This window comes from Bubalus kerabau, chromosome 1 (genome assembly GCF_029407905.1).
Source record: "Bubalus kerabau isolate K-KA32 ecotype Philippines breed swamp buffalo chromosome 1, PCC_UOA_SB_1v2, whole genome shotgun sequence".
Classification (NCBI taxonomy): Eukaryota; Metazoa; Chordata; class Mammalia; order Artiodactyla; family Bovidae; genus Bubalus; species Bubalus kerabau.
This window is the reverse complement of record NC_073624.1, coordinates 107951732-107979612: the sequence shown is the minus strand read 5'-3', so window position 1 is coordinate 107979612 and position 27881 is coordinate 107951732. Positions and strand designations below refer to the sequence as shown.

General features: G+C 37.5%; 1 long non-coding RNA gene across 2 annotated transcripts in view; it reads left to right on the top strand.

Moving 5' to 3' along the window:
- Positions 1–300: 300 nt before the first annotated feature.
- LOC129655759 (uncharacterized) overlaps positions 301–27881 on the top strand; it is a 113836-nt gene continuing 86255 nt past the window's right edge. The window contains exons 1-2 of one of the 2 annotated variants that reach the window (XR_008716115.1): positions 301–421; positions 3115–3161. This is a non-coding gene — a long non-coding RNA (uncharacterized LOC129655759). The remainder of the gene's footprint in view (positions 422–3114; positions 3162–27881) is intronic. The other variant, XR_008716116.1, reaches the window with a different exon arrangement.

The following is a 27881-nucleotide window of genomic DNA, read 5'->3' as shown; positions in this document are numbered from 1 at the left end:
TGAATGAATGACTGTGAAGTCGCTCAGTTGTGTCCAACTTTTTGCGACCCCATAGACTATATGTAGTCTACCAGAGTCCTCTGTCCATGAGATTTTCCAGGCAATAGTACTTGGAATGGATTGCCATTTCCTTCTCCAAGTGATCTTCCCAACCCAGGGATCGAACCCGCATCTACCACATTGTAGACAGAGGCTTTACCCTCTGAGCCACAAGGGAAGTCTGCTTTAATCTTATCCCAGAAGCCAAGGCATTGACCTCACCCACCAAGCCCTTTATTACACAAAAGCTCTGAGCGATCAAGCTTAGTCTCTGGCCCCAGATTGAATTCTTCTCCTCCAGGGGCCAAGAATCCCAGTGTCTTCGCGTGATTCAACAACAAGCTTTCATCTTGGGGGCTCGTCTGGGATCCTTCAGGACAAGGTAAGGATGCTTGGAGCTCTAGTTCTTTGTTCTCTTAGCTAACACGTTTTCTGCTGTGTTTTACTAACTGTAAGGTGTGCTTGTGTGAATGAATGACATGCCCTGCGTGAAGCAAGTAAGGAGCCCTGCTCTGCGGTTCCATGGCGATCTCATACGGCTTATGGCAGAAACCTGTCAGGGGTTTATACTGACCTACCATTGCCAAGAGGCACCCAATGTCTCCTTCGGGAACCGACCAGAAATGGGCAAAGCATGTGGACCGAACTCTCCTTTCTCAGTCAAACTTTTCTGTCTCTTTGACCATTTCATAACTCCTTGGGAATTAGAAGTGCTAACCTAATCTATGGTAACCCACTCCAGTACTCTTGCCTGGGAAATCCCATGGATGGAAGGGCCTGGTGGGCTGTAGTCCATGGGGTCGCTAGGAGTCGGACACGACTGAGCGACTTCACTTTCACTTTTCACTTTCACGCATTGGAGAAGGAAACGGCAACCCACCCCACTGGTCTTGCCTGGAGAATCCCAGGGACAGGGGAGCCTGGTGGGCTGCCGTCTATGGGGTTGCACAGAGTCGGACACGACTGAAGCGACTTAGCAGCAGCAGCAGCAGCAGCAGCAACCAAGCCCTTGGCTGTGCCCATCACACCATAAACCCCACCCATCATGGATTCCTATTGGTCTAAGGATTTGGGCCCCACCTACCAAGATCTCTGATAGGTAGGATGCTCCCTAGCACCCCCCCCCCTCTGGTTCCGCCCCACAAGGCCCCCCACCTGTCCTTGATCATATTGGTTCTTGTGACATCATCGATATCCATGCGGATCTTGATGCGCAACGTGGCCAGGGCCTGGGGACTTCGCGGAGTCCGGGGAGTCCTCAGGCCCCAGGAAGACGATGCCGGCCCAGAAACGGTGCTCGGAGAGCAGCTTCAGGGCCCAGTCTACCAGGGCGGCCTCTGAAGGGGTGGCCTCCAGCTTGTCCAGAGTCACGTACTGCGGAGGAAATTGGGCGTGAGTTCGAGGCCCCCTGGTACATATTTGGTACACAGTAAATGGCAACCCACTCCAGTGTTCTTGCCTGGAGAATCCCAGGGACAGGGGAGCCTGGTGGGCAGTCTGTGGGGTCACACAGAGTCGGACACGACTGAAGCGGCTTAGCAGCAGCAGCAAGTATTTGCTGAGTGACTGAGTAAATACAGTCTATTCAAATATGACTGGGTTTTCCTGGTGGCTCAGTGGTAAAGAATACTTCTGCAAGGAATGAGAAGCAGAGGCACAGGTTTGATCCCTGGTCTGGAAGATACCTTGAAGGAGAAATGGCAGCCCATTCCAGTATTCTTGCCTGGAAAATTTCATGCACAAAGGAGCCTGGTGGGCTACAGTTCATGGGGTCACAAAAGAGTGGAAACAATTGAGTGACTAAACAATAACAACAAAAATATGACTATAGAAAAAAAGTGAGTTTTCACTCACTTTTTAAAGTAAATGCCAAGGTCTAATGTGAAAACAATTTTGCTTATAGAACTAAGGTTTTTATATTCAGATTGATCTGAGTATAAATCTTGATTGTTGCCACAGGCTTTCTTTTTATTTCTTTGTCTGTAAAATATAGCATCTACAAAATTACTTGACAAAAAGTAGTTACTCAAAGTTATTTTCATTCACTTTCAGAAATTTTGGGAAATCACTTAAAGGGAAAAAAAAAAAAAAGAACTGCTAGTATATGCCAAATGGAAAGAGTAATATTTATGGTATGTCCTTTTAATACTTTCCCACTGAAATAGCTGAGAAGTTATTTATTTGCACATCCCAAGCAAAAAATAAACTAGCATCTTCTTAAATTGACCTATCCCATGTATTATCTTGCAAATAGTAGGCTACTCTGTAGTTATTGTGGTTTCACATTAGACTTTGTGTCTTGCATGATTATAGCAATAGGAGCATAACACCAACTGTCAGGGCACATTAGTCTCATACCAAAGTGGGAACAGAATTTCTGAACAGCTTTTCTTAAGGTGATATAGAGTCTTTATTTTATAGAAATAAAAGATATGAAGCACTTTCTACTTTCTCTTCTCTATCAGTGAATTTCTTAATTAAATCAAACATTAGTAGAAAGAAAAGAAATTATTACCAACTGAGAAATGCAACTATGATTATGTTTTACTGATGCCAAGATATATGTATTGAAAGTGACAAGATCAGTCATTCATTTGTCTAATCAATGACTCAGTCTATGTCCATGTTCTTTCTTGGTTTATCCTTTCATCAAATTCCTTGCCCTCGGGTTATATCTTATTTTTGGCTGCCATATTGTCCATTGCACATATCTTGATTCTTTCCTCAGTGGCTTGATTCCTAACACTCACTAAAAGTGATGGCTTAGAAATTCCTTTTTAAAATTCTGATTAGGGTACTTTACTCTCAATCCTTACATAAAAGCTCATCAAGGCCTAAAAGGTTCACAAAAGTCATCACAGTGATTTACATTGGATAAGAATTCTGATTCCAATGTATGCTCAGTCGTTCAATTGTGTCCAACTCTTTGTGACCCCATGGACTATAGCCTGCCAAGCTTCTTTGTCCATGGAATTTTCCAGGCAACGATATTAGAGTGGATTGCCATTTTCTACTCCAGGGGATCTTCCCAACCCAGAGCTGAACCTGTGTCTCTTCTGTCTCCTGTATTGACAGGCGGATTCTTTACCACTGCACTATCTGGGACGCCCAACTGGCAAACAGTAAGTGCTGAAAAAGAGTTATAAGATAAGCAAAAACAAAACTGCATTTTATTAGTTCTGGCCTGGTACAGTTCAGTAGTAAGTTTTTGTTAATCACTTGGTTCTTAAGGCAACTTGAAGCAGTGATGTGTGAGCCCCAAAATAATAACTTCATTGAAGTTTTAATTATGGAGAGAAATTTGTCTTTGCACATTGTCTGAGCTTGATCTCATCTCTATTGCTTATAGATTATGTAAACTGTTCTATATTGTTTCATTTTCCAACTCCAACACAGTGATAACAACTTCTTATTTCTTTGTGAGGAGCAAATGATGTCATGTAAAATGTTTGAAAGGCCCCTGATACATTAAATCTTTAATAATCATCATTAATTATTGAGAATACTATGACTATTGTGTGGAAAGGTGTAAAGTCATTGAAATGAAAGAGTCACTGAAATGAAAGAAGCATCATTAACCTTACAGAAATCAGTACAATCTGGCCAAAAGCATTTATCAAATAAACTTGCTGTTTACACAGAAGCCCTTGATTAAGAAGTTATCTAACTTGAAATTCACTATACTAGATGTGCTGTGGAAAAGTCAGATGGTTTGTCACTTTAAACTATACTAAATATCTAGGGAAAAAAGATTCACATTGTGATTACACCAGAATGCCCTTAAAAACTGGAGATTATTTACTCAGATTTGTCTTTCCTCAGTGCCTTAACTGGCATCTGACAGTAGGACCTAATGAAATGAAGTAAATTTAGATTAGATACATTGAGTAAATGTGTATATGATATGCAAAAATGTGTGTGCTGTCTTGGTTTATATATATATTTGTGAAATAATGTGAAACTATGAAAATGGTTCCCAAATCAGAAAAACGTTGGGGAATTCAGTGTGAGACATTTTAATTTTAAATCTTCAACTGTTGACTATGACTATAATAAAATCTAATGTCTATAAACAAAAAATGCATAATAAAGTTATTCTTTGTTTTAGCAATATCAAGAAGATGTTCTTAAATATGTAGTTTTTACTTTATAATTTAAAAAGACTATAAATCAAGTTAGAAACGACTTTTTTTGCTTACATATCATACAAAACTGACTGAGAAATTTTATTTCTCATAAAATGAAAAATGCTTCACCTCATTTAGGAAAATCATATTTTCTCCTTTCTATTTCAAGAATTTTATGTTGAATTTTATTTCAAAGCAATGAGGCACTTTCAGTTCTATAAGTAGGTCCTGATGATTTCTTAATTCATGCAATATATTTTTATTGAATGTCTAATATATGCCAAACCTGCTACCAGGGGAAAAATTCTATTTCCCTGGAGATTTCATTCAAATAATGACACTGACTACTCTGGGGGGAAACATCTATAATTTAACCAGTGTAAAGCCAGATATCAATTTCACCTTATCATTCTGTGCCACTCAGTATTCCTTCAATATTTGTACATATTTATTTTATGCCTTCTAAGTGTGAGATATGTCCTGCATCCTGAGAATACAATATTGAAAAGTGAATAATGTGTGTCATGATGAAACAAAGAAAACACAGAACAGAACTTCAAGGATACCAGAATTTTTAAATAACTCTTCAAATAATAAATTGATTTAAGTTTTAATTATGGTGAGAAACATATCTTCAGATTTGTTAAATTTTGGAGGACATACCTTAGGGAGGAATTTTTTTTTCTTTTTCTTTTTTTTCATTTAAAGAGATAGAAGCTGAGTTTCTAAAAGATAACATTATTTGCTCCAGTTAAAGATAGAAATAAAAATAAAACGTGTCTCCTGAATCTCCTGCATCTAAAGCCAATATTCTCTCTGCTGTAACACTCTCCTTTCAGTTTCTCATGAAAACACAAGCTCCACCATATTTTAGAAAGATTCAACTCTAGTATCTCATGTCTGAAAATTGTTGAGCAGATTCATTAGCCAACTTCTGAGACTGATTTTTCCTTTGCAAATGTGTGTTCTTTGAAACCAGAGTGGAAGAAAAAGGATCTCATGCCCTAGTCAATGAAGCTCAAATTTTAAGATTCTAAAAAGACTACAGAAACAAAACAGCCTGAGCACCATTGTAGTGTCCAACTCCAGCTAAGGGGATTAGAACTCTAAATAAACCAGACAGAAAAAGATGTTCTTTCAGCATCCCAATAATACGCTTTATATTTTCAAGTTGAAACCGAGTAATAATCAGGGCTTTTTGCCTTTTAATTGCCAGGTAAAATATTGGATATCCAGTTAAATTTGAATTTCAGATAAACAACAAATAATCTTTTGTAGGAGAATTTGCTGTGAAATATTTTCACTTACTAGAATTACTGATCTTACTATGCACTGGTCATAGCAAATACCCTCTTACAACAACACAAGAGAAGACTCTATACATGGACATCACCAGATGGTCAACACTGAAATCAGATTGATTATATTCTTTGCAGCCAAAGATGGAGAAGCTCTATACAGTCAACAAAAACAAGACCAGGAGCTGACTGTGGCTCAAATCATGAACTCCTTATTGCCAAATTCAGACTGAAATTGAAGAAAGTAGGGAAAACCATTAGACCATTCAGGTATGACCTAAATCAAATCCCTTATGATTATACAGTGGAAGTGAGGAATAGATTTAAGGGCCTAGATCTGACAGATAGAGTGCCTGATGAACTATGGACTGAAGTTCGTAACATTGTACAGGAGACAGGGATCAAGACCATCCCCATGGAAAAGAAATGCAGAAAAGCAAAATGGCTGTCTGAGGAGGCCTTACAAATAGCTGTGAAAAGAAGAGAAGCGAAAAGCAAAGGAGAAAAGGAAAGATATAAGCATCTGAATGCAGAGTTCCAAAGAATAGCAAGAAGAGATAAGAAAGCCTTCTTCAGCAATCAATGCAAATAAATAGAGGAAAACAACAGAATGGGAAAGACTAGAGATCTCTTCAAGAAAATTAGAGATACCAAGGGAACATTTCATGCAAAGATGGGCTCAATAAAGGACACAAATGGTATGGACCTAACAGAAGCAGAAGATATTAAGAAGAGATGGCAAGAATACACAGAAGAACTGTACAAAAAAGATCTTCACGACCCAGATAATCACGATGGTGTGATCACTGACCTAGAACCAGACATCCTGGAATGTGAAGTCAAGTGGGCTTTAGAAAGCATCACTACAAACAAAGCTAGTGGAGGTGATGGAATTCCAGTTGAGCTATTTCAAATCCGGAAGGTGATGCTGTGAAAGTGCTGCACTCAATATGCCAGCAAATTTGGAAAACTCAGCAATGGCCACAGGACTGGAAAAGGTCAGTTTTCATTCCAATCCCAAATAAAGGCAATGCCAAAGAATGCTCTAACTACCGCACAATTGCACTCATCTCACATGCTAGCAAATTAATGCTCAAAATTTTCCAAGCCAGGCTTCAGCAATACGTGAACCATGAACTTCCTGATGTTCAAGGTGGTTTTAGAAAAGGCAGAGGAACCAGAGATCAAATTGCCTACATCTGCTGGATCATCAAAAAAGCAAAAGCGTTCCAGAAAAACATCTATTTCTGCTTTATTGACTATGCCAAAGCCTCTGACTGTGTGGATCACAATAAACTGTGGAAAATTCTGAAAGACATGTGAATACCAGACCACCTGATCTGCCTCTTGAGAAATCTGTATGCAGGTCAGGAAGCAACAGTTAGAACTGGACATGGAACAACAGACTGGTTCCAAATAGGAAAAGGAGTATGTCAAGGTTGTATATTGTCACCCTGCTTATTTAACTTCTATGCAGAGTACATCATGAGAAACACTGGATGGAAGAGGCACAAGTTGGAATCAAGATTGCCGGGAGAAATATCAATAACCTCAGATATGCAAATGATACCACCCTTATGGAAGAAAGTGAAGAGGAACTAAAAAGTCTCTTGATGAAAGTGAAAGAGGAGAGTAAAAAAGTTGGCTTAAAGCTCAACATTCAGAAAATGAAGATCATGGCATCCAATCCCATCACTTCATGGGAAATAGATGGGGAAACAGTGGAAACAGTGTCAGACTTTATTTTTGGGGGCTCCAAAATCACAGCAGATGGTGACTGCAGCCATGAAATTAAAAGACACTTACTCCTTGGAAGGAAAGTTATGACCAACCTAGACAGCATATTCAAAAGCAGAGACATTACTTTGCCAACAAAGGTCCGTCTAGTCAAGGCTATGGTTTTTCCAGTGGTCATGTGTGGATGTGAGAGTTGGACTGTGAAGAAGGCTGAGTGCCAAAGAATTGATGCTTTTGAACTGTGGTGTTGGAGAAGACTCTTGAGAGTCCCTTGGACTGCAAGGAGATCCAACCAGTCCATTCTGAAGGAGATCAGCCCTGGGATATCTTTGGAAGGAATGATGCTAAAGCTGAAACTCCAGTACTGTGGCCACCTCATGCGAAAAGTTGACTCATTGGAAAAGACTCTGATGCTGGGAGGGATTGGGGGCAGGAGGAGAAGGGGACGACAGAGGATGAGATGGCTGGATGGCATCACTGACTTGATGAACATGAGTCTGAGTGAAATCTGGGAGTTGGTGATGGACAGGGAGGCCTGGCATCCTGCGATTCATGGGGTTGCAGAGTCAGACACGACTGAGTGACTGAACTGAACTGACTATGAAAAGAAAGAAATTGCAATTGTTCTACTCAGTGAAAGATTTTCTAAGAAAATTTAAAAACAGGAAAAGAATTCTGTAGTATTTTTCTGACATACTCATTCTGACATTGAAAAAAGAAGGGGCAGGGGCAACAAAAGTATGGGGCTAGCTAGTAGTTGTATGTCTGACTCATGACTGTGGTACTAAGACACCCAGAGACGCTGGGTTCAACTGCACTGTGAAGTTCTACACATCAAGACTTCCTCAGAAGTCTTTCTGGGAGCGATTGCTCCTCCTGGTATTGACTTTTTCTCTGTATTTCAGGTGAATCAAGTTGAGCTGCTCCCAGTTTTCTACATATTTAGCAGTTACATTTCTATACTGACTGGTGCCAACAACAGAGAAAAATATGCCTTCATCCTCACTGTCACGTCCTTCTCAGCTGAGCTGTACCTGGGGGCAGGATAGTGAATGATTTTATAATGAACAACTTGGTAGAACTCTTTTCTAAATATTGCCGTATGGCCAATTTTCTCTATCAACAGCATAATCGTTCTTGATGAGTTTATCACCATAGAGGAATATGCCCTATGGCATATTAAGCATGCTCACTTTTAAAAGTATTCAATTTAGACTGGAAATTATATTTTCAGTTGCCTATGTTATTATAAAACCATATACTTGAAGACATCAAAATGACAGTAGTCCTTGTTAATCAACATGCTTATTTTCATGATAAACAAATCTGAATTCTCCAGGATAAATCAATATGGACAGAAAAAGTTGCTTATTTAACTGAGCATCTTTTGTTACATAATTCTATTTAATATCTAGTATTATCAAATTTGAAATATTCTAATTTTATTTGATGAATAGTAACATTGAATGTTTCCTCTACTGTCTTTTAGTCAAAATTAAATAAAGTGCAATCTCACATAAAGTATAATTCTACATTTGCACCTTCATTAAGAAAATACATATATAGTTATAAGACAGAAAGGGATGCTGCTAACAGGCACACACACACAAAAACTAGGTTTAAAATGCATAGTGAGTCTATAAGAAAATGAACTTTAAGGAATCTTTTAGAAAATACCTTGACTCAATTGCTAGGCACTGACAGTTGCCTTTCTTCCTGAAGGTATGAGCTGATTATAGCCAGAGAATCCCGTTAACTTCTCTTGACATTGAACAAAATAATCAGACATAGAAGAAATGCAAAAGAATCACCCAGAATGTTGGTTAAATAATCATGAGAAAAATCAAGGCTCTGGACATTTTCAAGAACTGGTTTTCAGTTTTGGAAAAAATACATATTACAAGTAGCAGAGAATATGAACTTACAGTCATTCATTGGTTGAATTAGATAAGAATATAGTGTTTACACAATTAGAAATTTCACCACTTTACTCTACAGCAATGGTAAAAGTCTTGACACTTCTCTCTGAAGAGTATTCTGCATGCATGCATGCTAAGTCATTTCGGTAATGTCTTGACTCTTTGTGACCCCATAGACTGTAGCCTGCCAGGCTCCTCTGTTCATGGGTTTTATAGGCAAAAATACTGGAGTGGGTTGTTATGCCCTCTTCCAGGGGATCTTCCCCATGCAGAGATCCAACACTTGTCTACTGTGGCTCCTGAATTGCAGATGAATTCTTTACCACTGAGCCACAGGGGATGCTCCAAAGAGTATTCTGTTTATAAATTATTGGTCAAACAACAGATGTAAATTGGCTTTCAGAGCATCTTAGGTGGTGCTTCCGTCTTGGCTTGAATATTCTCTAAAGGTAATAGATCTTTCACATTTATTCCAGCCTAACTTTTCAGCTCTTCTGCCTGAGAGAAAAGAAACACCTTGTAAAGTAAGTAAATAAACAAAATATGGAAAATGGGCTTTCCCAAATCTCTAGGTCAAAAAACATGCTTTATTTTCCTCTTTAGTTAATAGGCATACAGTTTATATAAAAAATAATCACAATGTAACTATCCAACTGAAGGAGCAGCCAATATGCAATTGGGAAAAAGGCAAACTTGAAACTTGGATACAATTTACTGAAATTGTGTTCCATTTGATTTGAGTGTGCTGAGATTAGGTATTGTTTCTAACAGTAATGTACATAACAGAGAAAGTAAGGAGTTTTAAAATACAATTTTAGAAATAGCCCTGAAGTGAATAGATGTTTTATTTCATTTTGACAAACACTGTCTGAGTCGGTATATACTAAACACAGTATTCAGAACCACAACAACCACAAACAGAATAATTCATGGAAACTGTCCAGGGAAAAATTGTGATAGTACATATGTAAATCAATAATTAATAACAATATGCAATTGTTTCTAATGCCTTAGAAAACCTGCTGTAGGGAACTCACAGTAAAATTCATCTAGGTAACCATTCCTATCTCCAAAGTCTTATTATACTCCCCAGAAAATTCAATAAATAATTATTCAATGAATGCATAAATGAGTTGTGAAATAGCAGAAGAGAGAGTAATTAGTTCTGCATGCAAAAGTCTAGAAAGGTTTCAGAGAAGTTGACCTTTAAATCAGATCTTGAAAGATAAATAAAATATTAACCAGAAATTATAAAGAGCAGACACCCAAGCCAGAAGCAACAACATGGAAAATAGGTGTAGTTTCCTTCTATACTCAGGAATAGTAATTGTTCTGATTTGTGAGCTATAAGTTGTATATGGAAATTGAGAGGTCCATGATAGATGATGATGTGAAAATATAGATTAAAGCTACACTGTAACTAATGATCTGAATTGAAGTCAGTTTTAATTTATATAACAAAAAGTTCATGCAATTTATTTACTCCTTCTTGACTTAAAGTAATATTAATATTTTTAATGTATCCATTCATTTAATGTCTTATTGATAAGGTCTTACTAGGAGGCAGGCACTAATCTTACACTGGGTGGCATAGTCTCAAATAAAACAGATGAAACCCATTCTTGCTTGGACAACATAGCCTAGTGTGGTAATAGATTATTAGGGAGACAGAAACAAGCAAATGTACCAAAAGTCTTTAATATTTATTTCTTTATCAAGTATCTGTTGAGTGCCTCTGTGTGCCAAACACCATTTAAAATGCAAAGATCCTTACACTATAGATTTATATTAGATAAAAAATGTTAAGACCCCCCCCCCAAAAAAAAAGGGCAGGATATGGAGCTAGAAAGTTACTGAAGCCAGTTTTGAAAAGTTAGCTATTTTTAATAGAATCATCAAGAAAGACCTTTAAGAAAAGAGGATATTTGAGTACAGCCTTAAAAAGTGAGGAAGAACAGTCAAAAGAACATGGCAGAAGTAACCTCAAATTAAAATATCTTTGTTGAGGTCCAGAGAAGTCTGTGGATAATGTGACTGGAGGAATCAAATGATGGAAGGAAAGGAATCAAGGTCAAAGAATTGTCTGGGGCCATGATAATTAATTCCTCAAAAGTCAATGGAATAAAATGAGGACATATTGAAGGGTTTTGATCACTGAAGTAACTGAATCTGATGTTAGTTTATAAACCTAGTTGCTATGCTAAAAGCAATAAAAAGAAAGAAAGAAATGAGGTAGATGCAGTTGTAGTAATGTTGGTAGGAGATGATAGTCACAATCTAGACAATTTTCAAAGGTAGAGTCAGCAGGATTTACTGATAAACTGTATGTGAAGAATAAGAACAAGGAAATATCAAGGGATGTACCTTGATGCATCAAGGATAATGCAAGCAAATGGAAAGACAGAGTTACCATACATTCAAGAATGAGCATATTTGTGAGGGAAAGAACAGAAGTGCCATTTTGTAAACATTAATATTGGGGGCACATACTGGTATATTCAAATTTTTAAAAAAATAATAGTTGAAATATGGAATTCAAGAGAGTGGACTCGGCTGAAGATGTAAATCTGAAATAATTAACATTTAGATGGCATTTGCATATACACTCTGGATAATGTCAAAATAGATTAACTTTGGATAAAAAAGAAAAATACAGGGACTGAGCCTATAGAACTGCAGTATTTACAAGTCAGGGAACGAAAAAGAAAACTGCAAAGAGCAAAAAACTTCAAAGAGCTATAAAGAGAATCAAGTGAGATTGATACTGTCTATTCAGTTGCTAATGGAGAAGGCAATGACACCCCACTCCAGTACTTTTGCCTAGAAAATCCCATGGACAGAGGAGCCTGGTAGGCTGCAGTCCATGGGGTCTCTAGAGTCGGCTTTTCACTTTCATGCACTGGAGAAGGAAATGGCAACCCAGTGTTGAACAACTCCAGTGTTCTTGCCTGGAGAATCCCAGGGATGGGGAAGCCTGGTGGGCTGCCATCTATGGGGTCGCACAGAGTCGGACACGACTGAGGTGACTTAGCAGCAGCATTCAGTTGCTAAAAGGGCTCCAAATAGTGATATGTTTAGCAGGTTAAGGGCTGCTGAGTGATTAAACAAGATGTGGATTCCACAATGTAGGGATCACTGGGCACCTTGACCAGAGTGGTCTCAGTAGAATGATAGTGACAAATATATATATATTGGAGTGGGTAATATGTGAATGAGAGGAAAATACTGAAACTCTCTAGACAAATGTACAGAACTGAGATGTTAGATCAAGAGAGTAAAGGGTTAAGGGAGAAATAATTGAAGAAAAAAACTAACATAATATGTTTGTGTTTTGATGGAAGAAACAGCAGAGAGGGGAAATTGATGATACAGAAAACAAAGTGGAAAAAACAAAAACAACCCAGAAGTGATGTCCTTGAGTTGAGAAAGGATGCAAAGAACAGAGGAAGGGGCCTGACAGCAAGAATGGTTCATCCTTTGCAATTAAAGGGAAGGAAAAATATATAGGTACAGACTCACGTAGAGTGATAGATTTAATGATAGAATATTTAGAAATTCTCTTCTAATTGCACCTATCTCAGTAACTGAGTACAGTTTTTCCAGTGGTCATATATGGATGTGAGAGTTGGACTGTGAAAAAAGCTGAGCACCAAAGAATTGATGCTTTTGAACTGTGGTGTTGGAGAAGACTCTTGAGAGTCCCTTGGACTGCAAGGAGATCCAACCAGTCCATCCTAAAGGAGATCAGTCCTGGGTGTCATTGGAAGGACTGATGTTGAAGCTGAAACTCCAATACTTTGGCCACCTGATGCGAAGAGCTGACTCATTTGAAAAGACTGTGATGTTGGGAAAGATTGAGGGCAGAAGGAGAAGGGGAGGACAGAGGATGAGATGGCTGGATGGCATCACCAACGTGATGGACATGAGTAAACTCCGGGAGTTGGTGATGGACAGGGAGGCCTGGCGTGCTGTGGTTCATGGGGTCACAAAGAGTTGGACACCACCAAGCAACTGAACTGAACTGAACAGTAGTTGAGAAGCAAAGTTATCAGCAGAGAGTAAGAAAATGAAAGGGCTGTGCAATAGTCATGTAAAAAGTAGGAGAGTAAATGAACTAGAGAAATGTAGTAAAATTGCCTGGCACTGCTAAGGACCCACTTGAGATTCCTGGTCATGAATTTAGAGTGAGATTAGCCAGCATAGTTTTCTATTTTCTGTAGCTATTGTGAGCTGCTTTCATGGAGTGGAATAGGTGGAGAAATGAATTAAAGATGTATTGCAGTTATTATAACAGTTGCTAATGTTGCTATGGAATTCAAGTAATGAAATATATATGAAAGAACTTCAAAAGCGGTAAAGTATCATATAAGTATACTTCATCATTGGGATTCAATTCTGTAAAGTCCCATGTAGTAGCTTTGCTTTATGAATGCAAATCAGAGTGCCATTAATTGGTGCCAATCTTTAAAGCAAATCAAAGATGCCTAAGTAGTCTCACAGGTCTTGAAGCCTGTACCTGACAGATCATACAATAAATTAAATTTCACATTACTACATGAGGAGAATTAAAAAGACCTGGCCAAGAATGTATGTATATGACTGAGACAAGAGCTGTGGCATTTTCATTTTTCAGGATGCTTGCACGCTTTCTTGAAGCCAGTATTATTGTGGGACTCTAATAGAGAAGCTTTGCATTAGGATTTAAAATGTCCAGGCTTTCTCTTATATGTCATATTAATAAGTTTCCTTCCATGAAAAAAGGACGCTTTTGCCAGTTATTTCCCTGAAGATTCCTCTGTGAAACAAGTGTTCCACTCCAAGAAATTCTTTTCATATTGCAAGATTAGATCAATTTCATTCATTACCATCACCCTTGGCAATCTCTGTACAACTTTTTGGAATAATTGAGTAATTCAACAAATTCAACAATGGCTTCAGCGTTCCCATAACTGAAGAATGGTTCTTTACAATATTCATTTTCCATTCAAAGCTTTGGGAAGGGAATTGCAATTTTAAAGGAAAGAAAGAATATACATTTGACCGAATGGATTTTCAATATTTGGTTTGAAAATGAGGTCTTTTTGAGCAAGTAACACTTTCTCATTCCTTTTCAGTCACTTTTCTTTCAAACTTCTTACATTGCCTCTTAGTATATATTTCTTTATATTTAAACACATGTTCTTTTTGAATACTTATATTTACCTAAGACTACATTAAAATTTGTGTTTAGTTTTTAAAATAATTTTTGAAAACATTTGTTTAATAATGTCATAAAAATATAAATATAATTTGAAAATGGTCAAGCAAATGAAAATGGTCATGATCAAGCAAATTCTTAAAATTGCCTTAAATAAGATACATCATTAGGCCCAATGTATCTAATAGTGTGTACTTTACTCAAATTGTATGGATGTGAGAGTTGGACTATGAAGAAGGCTGAGCGCCAAAAAATTGATGCTTTTGAACTGTGGTGTTGGAGAAGACTCTTGAGAGTCCCTTGGACTGCAAGGAGATCCAACCAGTCCATTCTGAAGGAGATCAGCCCTGGGATTTCTTTGGAAGGAATGATGATAAAGCTGAAACTCCAGTACTTTGGCCACCTCATGAGAAGAGTTAACTCATTGGAAAAGACTCTGATGCTGGGAGGGATTGGGGGCAGGAGGAGAAGAGGACGACAGAGGATGAGATGGCTGGATGGCATCACTGACTCGATGGACGTGAGTCTGAGTGAACTCCAGGAGTTGGTGATGGACAGGGAGGCCTGGAGTGCTGCGATTCATGGGGTCGCAAAGAGTCGGACACGACTGAGCGACTGATCTGATCTGATCTGATCTGATAGATCAATCTTCAAGAGATAAAGGAAGAAAGAAAGAAAGCTAATTGCTAGTATTTATGTTCTTTATGATAGGAGCAAAATAATTAATCATGTATGTTGTGACCTCAAACTTATCTTTATAAATTATAATGATTGGTTGAGGAAATAATTTGGTTTAATCTAAACTTCAGCAATTATAGATATAATTCTTATTGAGGATTTATTTTAGGTATGTATAACCAGGACTTTTCTATGGGATTAATGTAATATATTTCTATGACCAATCAGGGAAAAATATGATAAAATTTATTTCAAATGGATATAATGTTAAAAAGAAATATAAATTTTTATTCTCAAAATATCGATTATTTGAAATTAAAAAATCTTAAATCATTAAGAAGAGCATGGCATCATATACTGCATTGAAAATGTTGCAAAGGATCACAAACATGGAAAAAGCTCATACAATTTCTCCTCATTTTAAGAAAATGAGGATAATGGGCATCCCAGAGAGGGAGGAGAGAACGACGGGAATTAAGAGTTTATTTAAAGAAATAGAAACCGAGAACTTCATAAACCTGGGGAAGAGACTGGATACACAAATTCATAAAACTAAGAGAACATCTAATTACCACAACACAAAAAAAACCTTCTCCAAGACACATGATATTAAAACTGTCAAGTTCAGTTCAGTTCAGTCGCTCAGTCATGTCCGACTCTTTGCAACCCCATGAATTGCAGCACGCCAGGCCTCCCTGTCCATCACCATCTCCCAGCATTCACTCAAACTCATGTCCATTGAGTCAGTGATACCATCCAGCCATTTCATCCTCTGTTGTCCCCTTCTCCTCCTGCCCCCAATCCCTCCCAGCATCAGGGTCATTTCCAATGAGTCAACTCTTCGCATCAGGTGGCCAAAGTATTGGATTTTCAGCTCTAGCATCAGTCCTTCCAATGAACACCCAGGACTGATCTCCTTTAGGATGGACTGGTTGGACCTCCTTGCAGTCCAAGAGAACTGGACATGGAACAACAGACTGGTTCCAAATAAGAAAAGGAGTACATCAAGGCTGTATATTGTCACCCTGCTTATGTAACTTATATGTAACCCCACTGGGCTTATGTAACTTATATGTAACCCCACTGGGCTGGAAGAAGCACAAGCTGGAATCAAGATTGCCGGGAGAAATATCAGTAACCTCAGATATGCAGATGACACCACCCTTATGGCAGAAAGTGAAGAGGAACTCAAAAGCCTCTTGATGAAAGTGAAAGTGGAGAGTGAAAAAGTTGGCTTAAAGCTCAACATTCAGAAAATGAAGATCATGGCATCTGGTCCCATCACTTCATGGGAAATAGATGGGGAAACAGTGGAAACAGTGTCAGACTTTATTTTTTGGGGCTCCAAAATCACTGCAGATGGTGATTGCAGCCATGAAATTAAAAGACACTTACTCTTTGGAAAGAAAGTTATGACCAACCTAGATAGCATATTAAAAAACAGAGATATTACTTTGCCAGCAAAGGTCCATCTAGTCAAGGCTATGGTTTTTCCTGTGGTCATGTATGGATGTGAGAGTTGGACTGTGAAGAAAACTGTCAAGAATCAATGACAGAAACAAAGAATATTAAAGGCAGCCAAGGTAAAAAGATGGCAATCAGCAAAGCTTATGGTAGATAAGCTTTCATATCAGCCCCATAAGCTATCATCAGTCTTCATAGCAGAAACTCTATAGGCCACGAGATTAGAATGACATACTCAAAGTATTGAAAGATAAAAACTGTCATCCAAGAGCATCTAGCAATGTTACCATTCAGATATGGGGACAAAATAAAGGCTTTCCCAAACAAAACAGGGAGTTCGTCACCACTAGAGGCTTCCCATGTGGTTCAATGAGTAAAGAATTTACCTGCAATGCAGGAGACATGTGTTCACTTCCTGAGTCAGGAAGGTAACCTGGAGGTGGTAATGGCAACCCACTCCAGTACACTTGTCTGGAGAACCCCATGGACACAGCCTGTTAGGCTACAGTCCATGGGGTCACAAAGAGTCGGACATGACTGAAGTGACTGGGCATGCATGCATGCACCACCCCTAGACCTACCTTAAAAGAAGTGCTGAATAGAGCTCTTCTGCCTAAACCAAAAAAACAAGCGATATGAAACTTTGACTAAGGGGACATAACTAGACTAACAAAATCAGAAAATAGCAACTCAATATATCAGAATAGGTTGTTAAAAGTATAGCATAATGATTAAAGAAAAAGTCAGTAGAAATAACGACAGCATAACTTCAAATTGGTAATGAACTCACAACATAAAAAGCGAGCATTAGAGACAACAAAAACTTAAGAAAAGGAAAAGGATAAAACTTTAATAGACAAATTAAGACAAGATGCTATCAACAAAAAAAGGACTATTTTATTTATGATACATTTTATACAAACCTCATGATAACCACAAAACATAAATCTAACAAAAGGCAAAGAAAAAAAAATGAAAACATTGTAGAAAACCACCTAACTAAAATAACAGACAGAAACAAGATAAAAGAAACAGGAAGATATAGAGTACCCAGAAAACAAAAAATAGAATGGTGGTACTAAGCGTTTATTTATCAATAATCAATATAAATGTAAATCAATTGGATCCACCAATCTAAAGACGCAGACTAGACAGGTTAAAAAAAAAAAGACTCAACTGTGTGCTGTGTCCACAAGACTCAGTGCTGACAAAACCTGGCTTAAAGTAAAGGGGTAGAGGACAATCCTCCAAGGGAATGGCAACCTAAAGAAAGCAGGTGTAGCCCCATACTCATTTTAAATGAAATAGATTTTAAGCCAAAAAACTATAACAAAAAATGAATATTACATAATGATAAAGGAGACAATTCATCAAAAAGACATAGCAATCACTAATATATATGCACCTAACATAGGTGCACCAAAATATATAAGGCAATTAGTATTAAACCTAAACAGAGAAATAGGCAACAACACAATAATTACAGAGGACTACAAAATCCCAATGACACCCCACTCCAGTACTCTTGCCTGGAAAATCCCATGGACGGAGGAGCCTGGTGGGCTGCAGTCCATGGGGTAGCTAAGAGTCAGACATGACTGAGCAACTTCACTTTCACTTTTCATTTTCATGCGTTGGAGAAGGAAACGGTAACCCACTCCAAGTGTTCTTGCCTGGAGAACCCCAGGGACGGCAGAGCCTGGTGGGCTGCCGTCTATGGGGTCTCACAGAGTCGGACACAACTGAAGCGACTTAGCAGCATAAAAGCCCAATTACATCAATGAGTAGATCATCCAGACAAAAACTCAACAAGGAAACAGCAACCTTAAATGAAACATTAGACTGGGTGGACTTGATAAATGGATACAGAGCATTCCATCTAAATGTAACAGAATACATTCTTCTCAAGTGCAAAGGGAACTGAACCATTATCTGGGATATAAAACAAACCTTGGGAATTTAAGACTGTAATCATGTCAAGTATCTTTTTCAATCCCATGGTATGGAACTAGAAACAACTCTAGGAAGAAAACTGGAAAAAAATAAGTGGGAACTAAACAACCTGCCACCAAACAACTATTAGGTCAGTGAAGAAACCAAAGAAATGAAAAAATACCTAGACAAATGAAAATGAAAATAGCAGAAATCAAAATCTGAGGCTGCAGCGAAACCAGTATTAAGAGGGAAGTTTACAGCAATACCTCAAGAAATAAGAAAAATCTCTAATATACAAAGAATATGAAAACACTAATTCAAAAACATTTATATATACTCCTATATTCATTGCAGCATTATTCACAATAATCAAGATAGGATAACAACCTAAATGCCCATCAGTGGATAAATGGGTAAAGAAGTTTTTATATTATATACAGTGGAATACTACTTAGCAATAAAAAGATGAAATCTTGCCACTTATAGCACAGTGGTTCTCACATTATGCTAAATAAAAGTCAGATGGAGAAGAAAAAACACTCTATGATTTCACTCATATGTGGGCTATTTAAAAATTAAGCAAACCAAAGTCAACAAAAGCGAACATGGATACAGAGAACAGATTGTGGTTACCAGAGGCGAAGGGGCTTGGGGAAAGGCAAGATGGGTAAAGGAGATCAACTGTAGGATTATGAATGTAAACTAAACTTTTGGTGATGGGCACACTGTAGTATATACAGAATTTGAAGTGTTTTACATATAGGACGTGTTATGTTATAAACCAACGTTACTTCAATAAAACCATGTACCATTATATACCTATCAGAGCAGCTGAAAAAAACAGTGATGGCACAAAATGCTAGGGAGATTTAGATTATAACAGGGCACATGTTTCCACTCTGGAAAAGAGCTTGAAAATTTCTTGTTAAACTAAACTTATAATTACTATAAGATCAAACAGTTGCACTCCTAGACATTTACTCCAGATAAATGAAAACTATGTTCCAAAAAAAAACCTTCAGTTTATGTGTGCATGAATCTTCAGAGCTATTTTCTTTGCTATAGCCCAAAACTAGAAACAACTCAGATGTTCTTCACTGAGTGAATGTTTAAGCAAACTGAGATACAGTCGTACCATGGGATACTATTTAGCAATCAAAAGGAAGGAAATAGTGATACATGCTACAGCTGAAAACATCTCCAGGGAGTTATGCTGACTCCAAAAGCTGATACCAAAAAACCTTATACATGATTCCACTTATAACATTATTGAAATGAAAAATTATAGAAATGAAAAATGGACTAGTATTTGTCAGAGGTTCTAGTTGAAGGTTTGGAGAAGGAAATGGCAACCCACTCCAGTGTTCTTGCCTTGAGAATCCCAGGGACAGGGGAGCCTGGTGGGCTGCGGTCTCTGGGGTCGCACAGAGTCGGACACGACTGAAGCGACTTAGCAGCAGCAGCTAGTTGAAGGTTGGGGATGGCAGAGATGACAGGCAACAGGGCAAAACAAGGTATCCATGGTGTAATGGAATTGCTTTGTGTATTGAATGTGGTGGTAGATACACAAATACATACACAAGGATAGTGGACTGCAGCAATGCCAATGTCTTGGATGGGATATTGCACTGTAGCTTTGAGCGATGGTATCGCTGTGTGAAGATCAAGGGCACATAGGGTCTGTCTATGTTATTGGTGAAAGCTGCAGGTGAATATACAATTACCTAAAAAAACAAAAAAATAAAATGTGTGTGTATGTGGGTATATGTGTATATATATTTTATTTTATTGATTTCAACATTAATTTTCTATTTTAAGATATCTGAATATTTAGTAATGACATTATGTTGTTATTTGCCACTGTTTTTCTATTTTAATTGCATATAAATTAAAAATGTGTTTACCATTTATGGTATCTTAGAATCAATGCAATAAAATAATATTCTCTTGAAAGTAAAAGTTAAATGGTCAGTAACTCTTTGTGACCCCATGGACTGTAACCCTCCAGGCTCCTCTGTCCATAGAATTCTTAAGGCAAGAATTCTGGAGTGGTTTGCCATTCCCTTCTCCAGGGGATCTTCCCAACCCGGGGATCAAACCCAGGTGTCCCGCATTGTAGGCAGATCCTTTACTGTATGAGCCACCAGGGAAGAAGTGATTGATGGTATTTTTCAACTTAATGCTACATATATATATATATATATATATATGATTTTAAAATTATATTCTAAACATTTTAATTATAAGAGAATATTTTTGTATTGTATTTTCTTAGAATATAACTAAAATGTTTAGAATAAAATTTTAGAATCATAAATATTTACCATCAAGTAAAAAATACCATCAATCACTTCTAAATCACCAGGGAATCCATACATATTTATATTCTCAGATTATCAATTAAAATTTTGAATTATTAATATATTTCTGAAAGATACTCACATAAGGTCTACTAAATTCAAAGCAGACTGGGCAATTAATAATGTGGATTTCCTCAGTGCATTTCAATAGATTCCACATTTTCACATAGCCTCAGGGAAGACCAGAGAAGCACTTGATTAATGCAAGAAATCCTTCTCCTATGTCAAGCAGGCTTTCTAGTTCTGAAGTTGATTAGAAATAGGAATTTGAACATAAGGACTCCTGAGGATTTTATCTATGAAGCAAGTGCCTCAGTTTTCAAAAGGTCAGGCAAGGAAATTGGTATATTTAGTTGATATTCCCAGTCTCTATCACAGTGCCTTTTGAAATAATGAATAAATATCTCAATACAATTGGAACATTGAATATAAATCTCCAAATTTTAGTACTCATTTCAGAACACTCATTCCCAAAGCATATCTATGCAATCAGTCCAGAAATACTCTTCAGAAAGGACCAGGTATTGCATTGAGATTGTCTCACCAAAAAGTAGTAGATTTTATTTTACCATTAATCTTATCACTGTCTTTGGTAACAGAGCTGTGCAGAAGCAATTATGATTCTTTATAGGGTCCAAAGTGAGAATCCAATCATCAGGCAATATCTTTTATAAAAAAGCTTTTATATTGGTCAGAAAAACAGTGGACAATATATTTCTACAAACATGTTTAGCTATACAGATTAAGGTTTGGCTAGGTAAGAGACCAACCAACATAGGTCAAAGTTCATGGCAAATGTAATTCTTCTCTTTAAAAATTTTATTATACAGAGTGAAGTAAGCCAGAAAGAAAAACACCAATACAGCATACTAATGCATATATATGGAATTTAGAAAGAAGGTAACGATAACCCTATATGCAAGACAGCAAAAGAGACACAGATGTATTGAACAGTCTTTTGGACTCTGTGGGAGAGGGTGAGTGTGGGATGATATGGGAGAATGGCATTGAAACATGTAAAATATCATACGTGAAACGAATTGCCAGTGCAGGTTGGATGCATGAGACAGGGTGCTCGGGGCTGGTGCACTGGGATGACCCAGAGGGATGGGATGGGGAGGGAGGTGGGAGGGGGGTTCAGAATGGGGAACACATGTACACTCATGGCAGATTCAAGTCAATGTATGGCAAAACCAATACAATATTGTAAAGTAAAATTAATTAATTAATTAAAAATAAACAAATTTTAAAAATTTAATAAGTAATCCATCCATTGTTTCTAGTGGTTTTGATTTCAGTACCATAAGTGCTTTATTTAGAAACTGTTAATAAATTTGTCACTTTAGTTCAAATTGAGACGATACTTTCTAGCCAGTGATCTTTGTATTGAAAAATCCATGTATTAACAGTCCCTTTTTCTATCATGCCATATAATAGTTAATCTAATTTTAATGTTTATCTCTGAAATTAATATATGAATTCAATAAAGTAGTTTTTTAATCCCCATTTTTACATATTACAGATGCCAAAGATTTTTTTGAGAAAGTATGTAAGAAATAACTTCTTTTAGATGTATTCTAAATAAAGTTGAATTGTAATGCTTAAGAAATACTTAAGCATTACTAACACTTAAAGCTTAGTAATGCTTAAGAATGCTCCAAATATTTATCCTCTCTTCAGGATATAGACTCTTTATGTATTTCTGATCATGTGAGTCCCAAAAATTTTGTTCTAACATCCACCATCTAATGAGAGAATTCGTTCCAAATTCTCTCATTCTCTAACTCCAATAGAGCTGTGCCTTGTCCTCATTTAAATATTTAGTCTCTAATGTTGCCTATTTCTACTATAGGAAATCTTTTTTTTTTTTTTAATTCTAGGAATTTACTATAGGAGTTTTATTTATTTATTTATTTATTTATTTATTTATTTATTTATTTTGGGTCTTACCCATTGTGAACTCTACCATTGATCACATCAATTGTGCCTTTTTAGTGCCCTAGAAGCTTCTATTATAACCACCTTAAACCAAACTCCTTTTCCCCATCATAATCTAAAGTTTATAGCTGCACAAGCAGAACTTTTAAATGAGAGGGCTTCTACACAAGAAACATAGACTCACTACGTGTAAAGGAAGCAAAGGAAGTGTTAATCTCACTACCTCCCTTTGCCTGGAAACATAAGGGAAGAAGTGGGGAAACTCCCAGAAAAGGATTACTGCTTTTACTAAAAGAATAAACTTGATGTGAAGAGGGAGATATCCTACAGACTGTGAGTAGTCTCTAGAGAATTGGGTCTCCTTATTCAGTAAATGGAGAAGGCAATGGCACCCCACTCCAGTACTCTTGCCTGGCAAATCCCATGGACAGAAGAGCTTGGAAGGCTGCAGTCCATGGGGTCGCTGAGGGTCGGACACAACTGAGCGACTTCACTTTCACTTTTCACTTTCATGCATTGAAGAAGAAAATGGCAACCCATTCCAGTGTTCTTGCCTGGAGAATCCCAGGGACAGGGGAGCCTGGTGGGCTGCCATCTCTGGGGTTGCACAGAGTCGGACACTACTGAAGCGACTTAGCAGCAGCAGCAGCATTCAATAAATAGAGAAGTAGATTTTTGTTATCGTATCAGTCTAGAAAAAAGGCATTTCTCCAATGAATTGTGGGTGTGGATACTGGCACATGGTGCTTTCCTCATAGCTCAGCTGATAAAGAATCTGCCTGCAATGCAGGAGACCCCGGTTTGATTCCTGGGTCAGAAAGATCCCCTGGAGAAGGCATAGGCTACCCACTCCAGTATTCTTGGACTTCCCTGGTGGCTCAGCTGGTAGAGAATCCTTCTGCAATGTGGGAGACTGGGTTCAATCCCTGGGTTGGGAAGATCCCGTGGAGAAGGGAAAGACTATCTATACACTTCAGTATTCTGGCCTGGAGAATTCCATGGACTGCATAGTCCATGGGGTCACAAAGAGTTGGACACGACTGAGCAACTTTCTTTCACTTTTCACTTTCATACTGGTATATAAAGCAGAAAATGAATTTCAGAGTTATACCACCAAAAGAGCCAACAGCATGGATTAAGAGATTGGAATGTTCAGAATTCCTAATATTGATAGAAAAGAAGCCCACTAAAAATGCTACTCAACTCCCAGAGATAGAATATTTCTCAGTGTTCTGTCCAGATATGGCCAAGAAAAGTGTTTGCTATGCTCTGAATGTTTGTCTTTCCCCCAAAATCATATGTTGAAATCCTAAATCCCATATGGTGGTATTACTAGGTGTGGCCTCTGGGAAGTGTTTAAGTCATAATGATGGAGCCCTCATGAATGGGTTCATGGTACCTCGATCTTTGCTCTTTCAACCTCCAGCATGCATGCTATCACTTGAGTCGTATCCAACTCCTTGTGATCCCATGGATTTTAGCCCTCCAGGCTTCTCTGTCCATGGATTCTCCAGGCAAGAATACTGGAGTGGGTTGCCATGCCCTACTCCAGGGGATCTTGAACCTAAGTCTCATGTCTTCTGCATTGGCAGGTGGGTTCCTTACCACTGGTGCCACCTGGGAAGCCTTCAACCTCCAGAACTGTGAACAATAAATTTCTGTTGTTTATACAAGCTACCCAGTCTGTGCTATGATGTTATAGCAGCCTGAAAGGAGTAAGACAGCTCTCACAGAGAAGGAATCCAAAAAACATGGAGAACATACTCCTAGAGATATAATTGAGAACTAGCCCAAGAATATTCCCTTACCATCGGTGTAGGAGGCCAGCACAACACTTGACCAGAGAGAATTACTATAGAACAGTTACTGTTGTATGTCATCCGTTTTTCCCTTTATACACTAGACAATAGAGTGTGGATAGCAATTATTGTTTCCCATTGTATGTTGTATAACTGGGAGAAAGAGAACTTTTAATTTTTTAACTTTAAAATTTATTGATATCTGATGGAAGAGAAGCAACATCTAATCTGATGAAGAGACTATCATGATATTCTGCACTTGGAGCCTAATTCCATGGTTGGATGAGACTTTGGTGTGTGTTCCTTAGGAAAGAGTGAGTGGACTTCGTATGCAGAAAGTAAGTAAATATTTGTGTAGGGAGAGAGGATTACCATGGTTTCTATTATTGTTTCTAGCTATTTATTCTTCTTCTCTGCAAGAGGATTAAATACCCTTGCCAATTGCTTATGTGTCCAGCTGTAACTTCTAATGGGAAAAGTATAGTCTCCAAACCCATAGATATTGGGCTTAGCCATCTGACTTCCTTAGTCCATGGCATACAAAATGACTTTTTACGTGACAAATCCAAGTCTATCATCATCTCATTTGAGATAAATTCAAACTAGCCATTAAAGTTAAGTTACTTCAGTCTGCTTTTTATTTTAAAGTCTTCAAGCTTCAACTTAAGGAATATTCTGAAAAACAAAATTCTTATTTCTAGATGGTAGTTTATCAGGGAAGTTTGAAGTCTCTCTTGGTAATTGACCTAATAAATCATAACAGGCTTACTACCTTTTTAAAAACTGGTTTTTTTTTATAATGTGCTTAAACCTAGACTGCTGATCATATCTGAAAAGAGCAAAATATGCCAATTAGCTGTAATACAGCATATGGCCATCTAACCCAAATTTGACCTATAATAGTGTTTGGCGATCTTTATTTTAATATCTTACTGAGTTAGTATTGTAGCATTTACCAAATTGTATACTGCAGAATACTATTACTATTTGATGTTCCAGAAACAAAGAAACCCATGATTTAATAAACTAGGGAATTGTTGCATTATATATCTATCTTTGTGAAAATATACTATGCATAATGATACATTTCAAACACAGAAAAGTCCAGAGAAGGGAATGATGAACAAGCATATACTGTTGTACTACAGAGCTCTATTGTATCTGTTTTGCCACACCATTTTATTTTTATAGATAAAACAATATACATATAACTGAAGACTCTCTGCATAGCCCTCTTGATAGGAGGGACTATTTATTAGTCCCCTCTCACTCATGTTGAAACAACCTAGGCTCTTACCCAAGATCACAAAACTAATAAGGAATTTAAGTGATGCTTCAGCTTGTTCTAGCTCATAATCTAGATTTCCTTCCTGAAAATAAATCACAGGGATAATGTAGGTTCATATAAAAAAACAAAAAGAATTACATATGACACATATATGTGTTGTAATATCTCCGACTAAGACTTCGAAGTTAAACATCTAATCCAAAATGTCTATAGATGATCGCCTATAACTATAAAATGATCTATATATAAAGCTACACAAACCTATCTCTTCAAGCACAGATGTATATATTTTTTAAATTTTATTTATGGCTGTGTTAGGTATTCGTTGCTGCGTGTGGGCTCACAGGTTGTGGCAAGCAGGGACCACTCTCTAGCTGTGCTGTACTGGCTTCTCATTGCCATGGCTTCTCTTCTCGCTGAACTTGGGCTTAGAGCCCACTGGCTTCAGTAGTTGTGACTCATGGGCTCTTGGGCACATAGACTCAGCAGTTGTGACCCCGGGACTTAGTTGTCCCAAATGTGGAATCTTCCTTCCTATCTTCCTAGACCAGGCATTGACCCACGTTGCCTGCATCACAGGTGGACTCTCAACCACTGGGCCACCAGAGATTTCCCTAACTGTATATTTTAATTCAAGTGTTTGTATTTCTCCCTTGACTTTACACTCACTTTAATAAAACACTGTCCCTTCAACAAAGATCTTGGTATATAGTGCTTGTGTGCATGCTCAGTCATGCCCAACTCTTTGCGACCCCATGAACTGTAGCCCACCAGGCTCCTCCGTCCATGGAATTTTCCAGGCAAGAACACTGGAGTGGGTAGCTATTTCCTCCTTCAGGGGATCTTCTGAACCCAGGGATCAAACCTACCTCTCCTGCACTGGCAGGAAGATTCATTACCACTGTGCCACCCAGAAAGCCTGTCACACAGTAGGTATTCATTAAATTCTCAATGAATATAGCTAAATTTGCAACATATAAAAGAGTGTATAAAAACTACTTATGATTAAAATATTCTTTGCAGATATAGAGAATTATAATATTCTTAATTATCTTAAAATAGATTATAATGGAACTGAAATTGTTTTATTTATTTATTTTTATTTCTTTAAAACTAAAAATTTTTATTTTAACATAAACGTTTTATTTTGTAGAAGAGGCAGACAAAACTCAAACTTTGCCATTTTTATTTTTACTTCTCTCTATTCTCTATTTTAGTGAGAGTTAAGAAAAGCTACACATCAAAAATCTTTTTACATATAATGATCAAGTCAAATACCATCATAAGGTGACCTTATGCAGTTATTTATTCCCAAATACTCATTTATCATATTCATTTTCTGTCAGCATCAGCACCTGCATTCTAATTTATCTGTGCTTGACCTAGTGTTTCAAGTTGACAGCTAGTTTACATGAATAAAAATATTTTGAAGTAAAACATCTAAACATTCTATTTTTAATCAATGATAGGATTTTAAAAAAATAAACAAGAAAAAGTTTCATGCTGTAGTGTGATAAAGATTTTTTAATTGTTTGATAGTAATATAGGCTTTCCAGGTGGCTCAGGGGTAAAGAATCTGCCTGCCAATGCAGAAGACACAAGAGGTGTAGTTTTGATCCCTGGGTTGGGAAGATCCCCTGGAGGAGAAAATGGCAACCCACTCCAATATCCTTGCCTGGAAAACTCCATGGACAGAGGAGCCTTGTGAGCTTCAGTCTGTGGGGTCGCAAAGACTCCAACACAACTGAGTGAGTGAGCGTGCACACACACACACACACACCCCGAGCAATATAGTTTTTTAAAGGCTACAGCATTTGAAAGGGTTCTTAGAGTAAGAAATACTGTGATTTTCTCACAGGCAAATAAAAGAATGGAAAAATTTGTAACTGAACAACAGCCAAATGTCAGGCTTCTGTCTCTTTAAAGTCTTTTTGAAAGTAAACTTACCTGATTTTTTCCTCCATCTTGAGTTTTTATATCACACTGTTTAAAGAAGTTTTGTTACAGGGTGTTTTTCTAATCATTGAAGTGCTCATAATAATGCATTATACCATAAACAGAAGCTCTAAACTTTTGAAAACCATTGTGATTTTTGTGACATT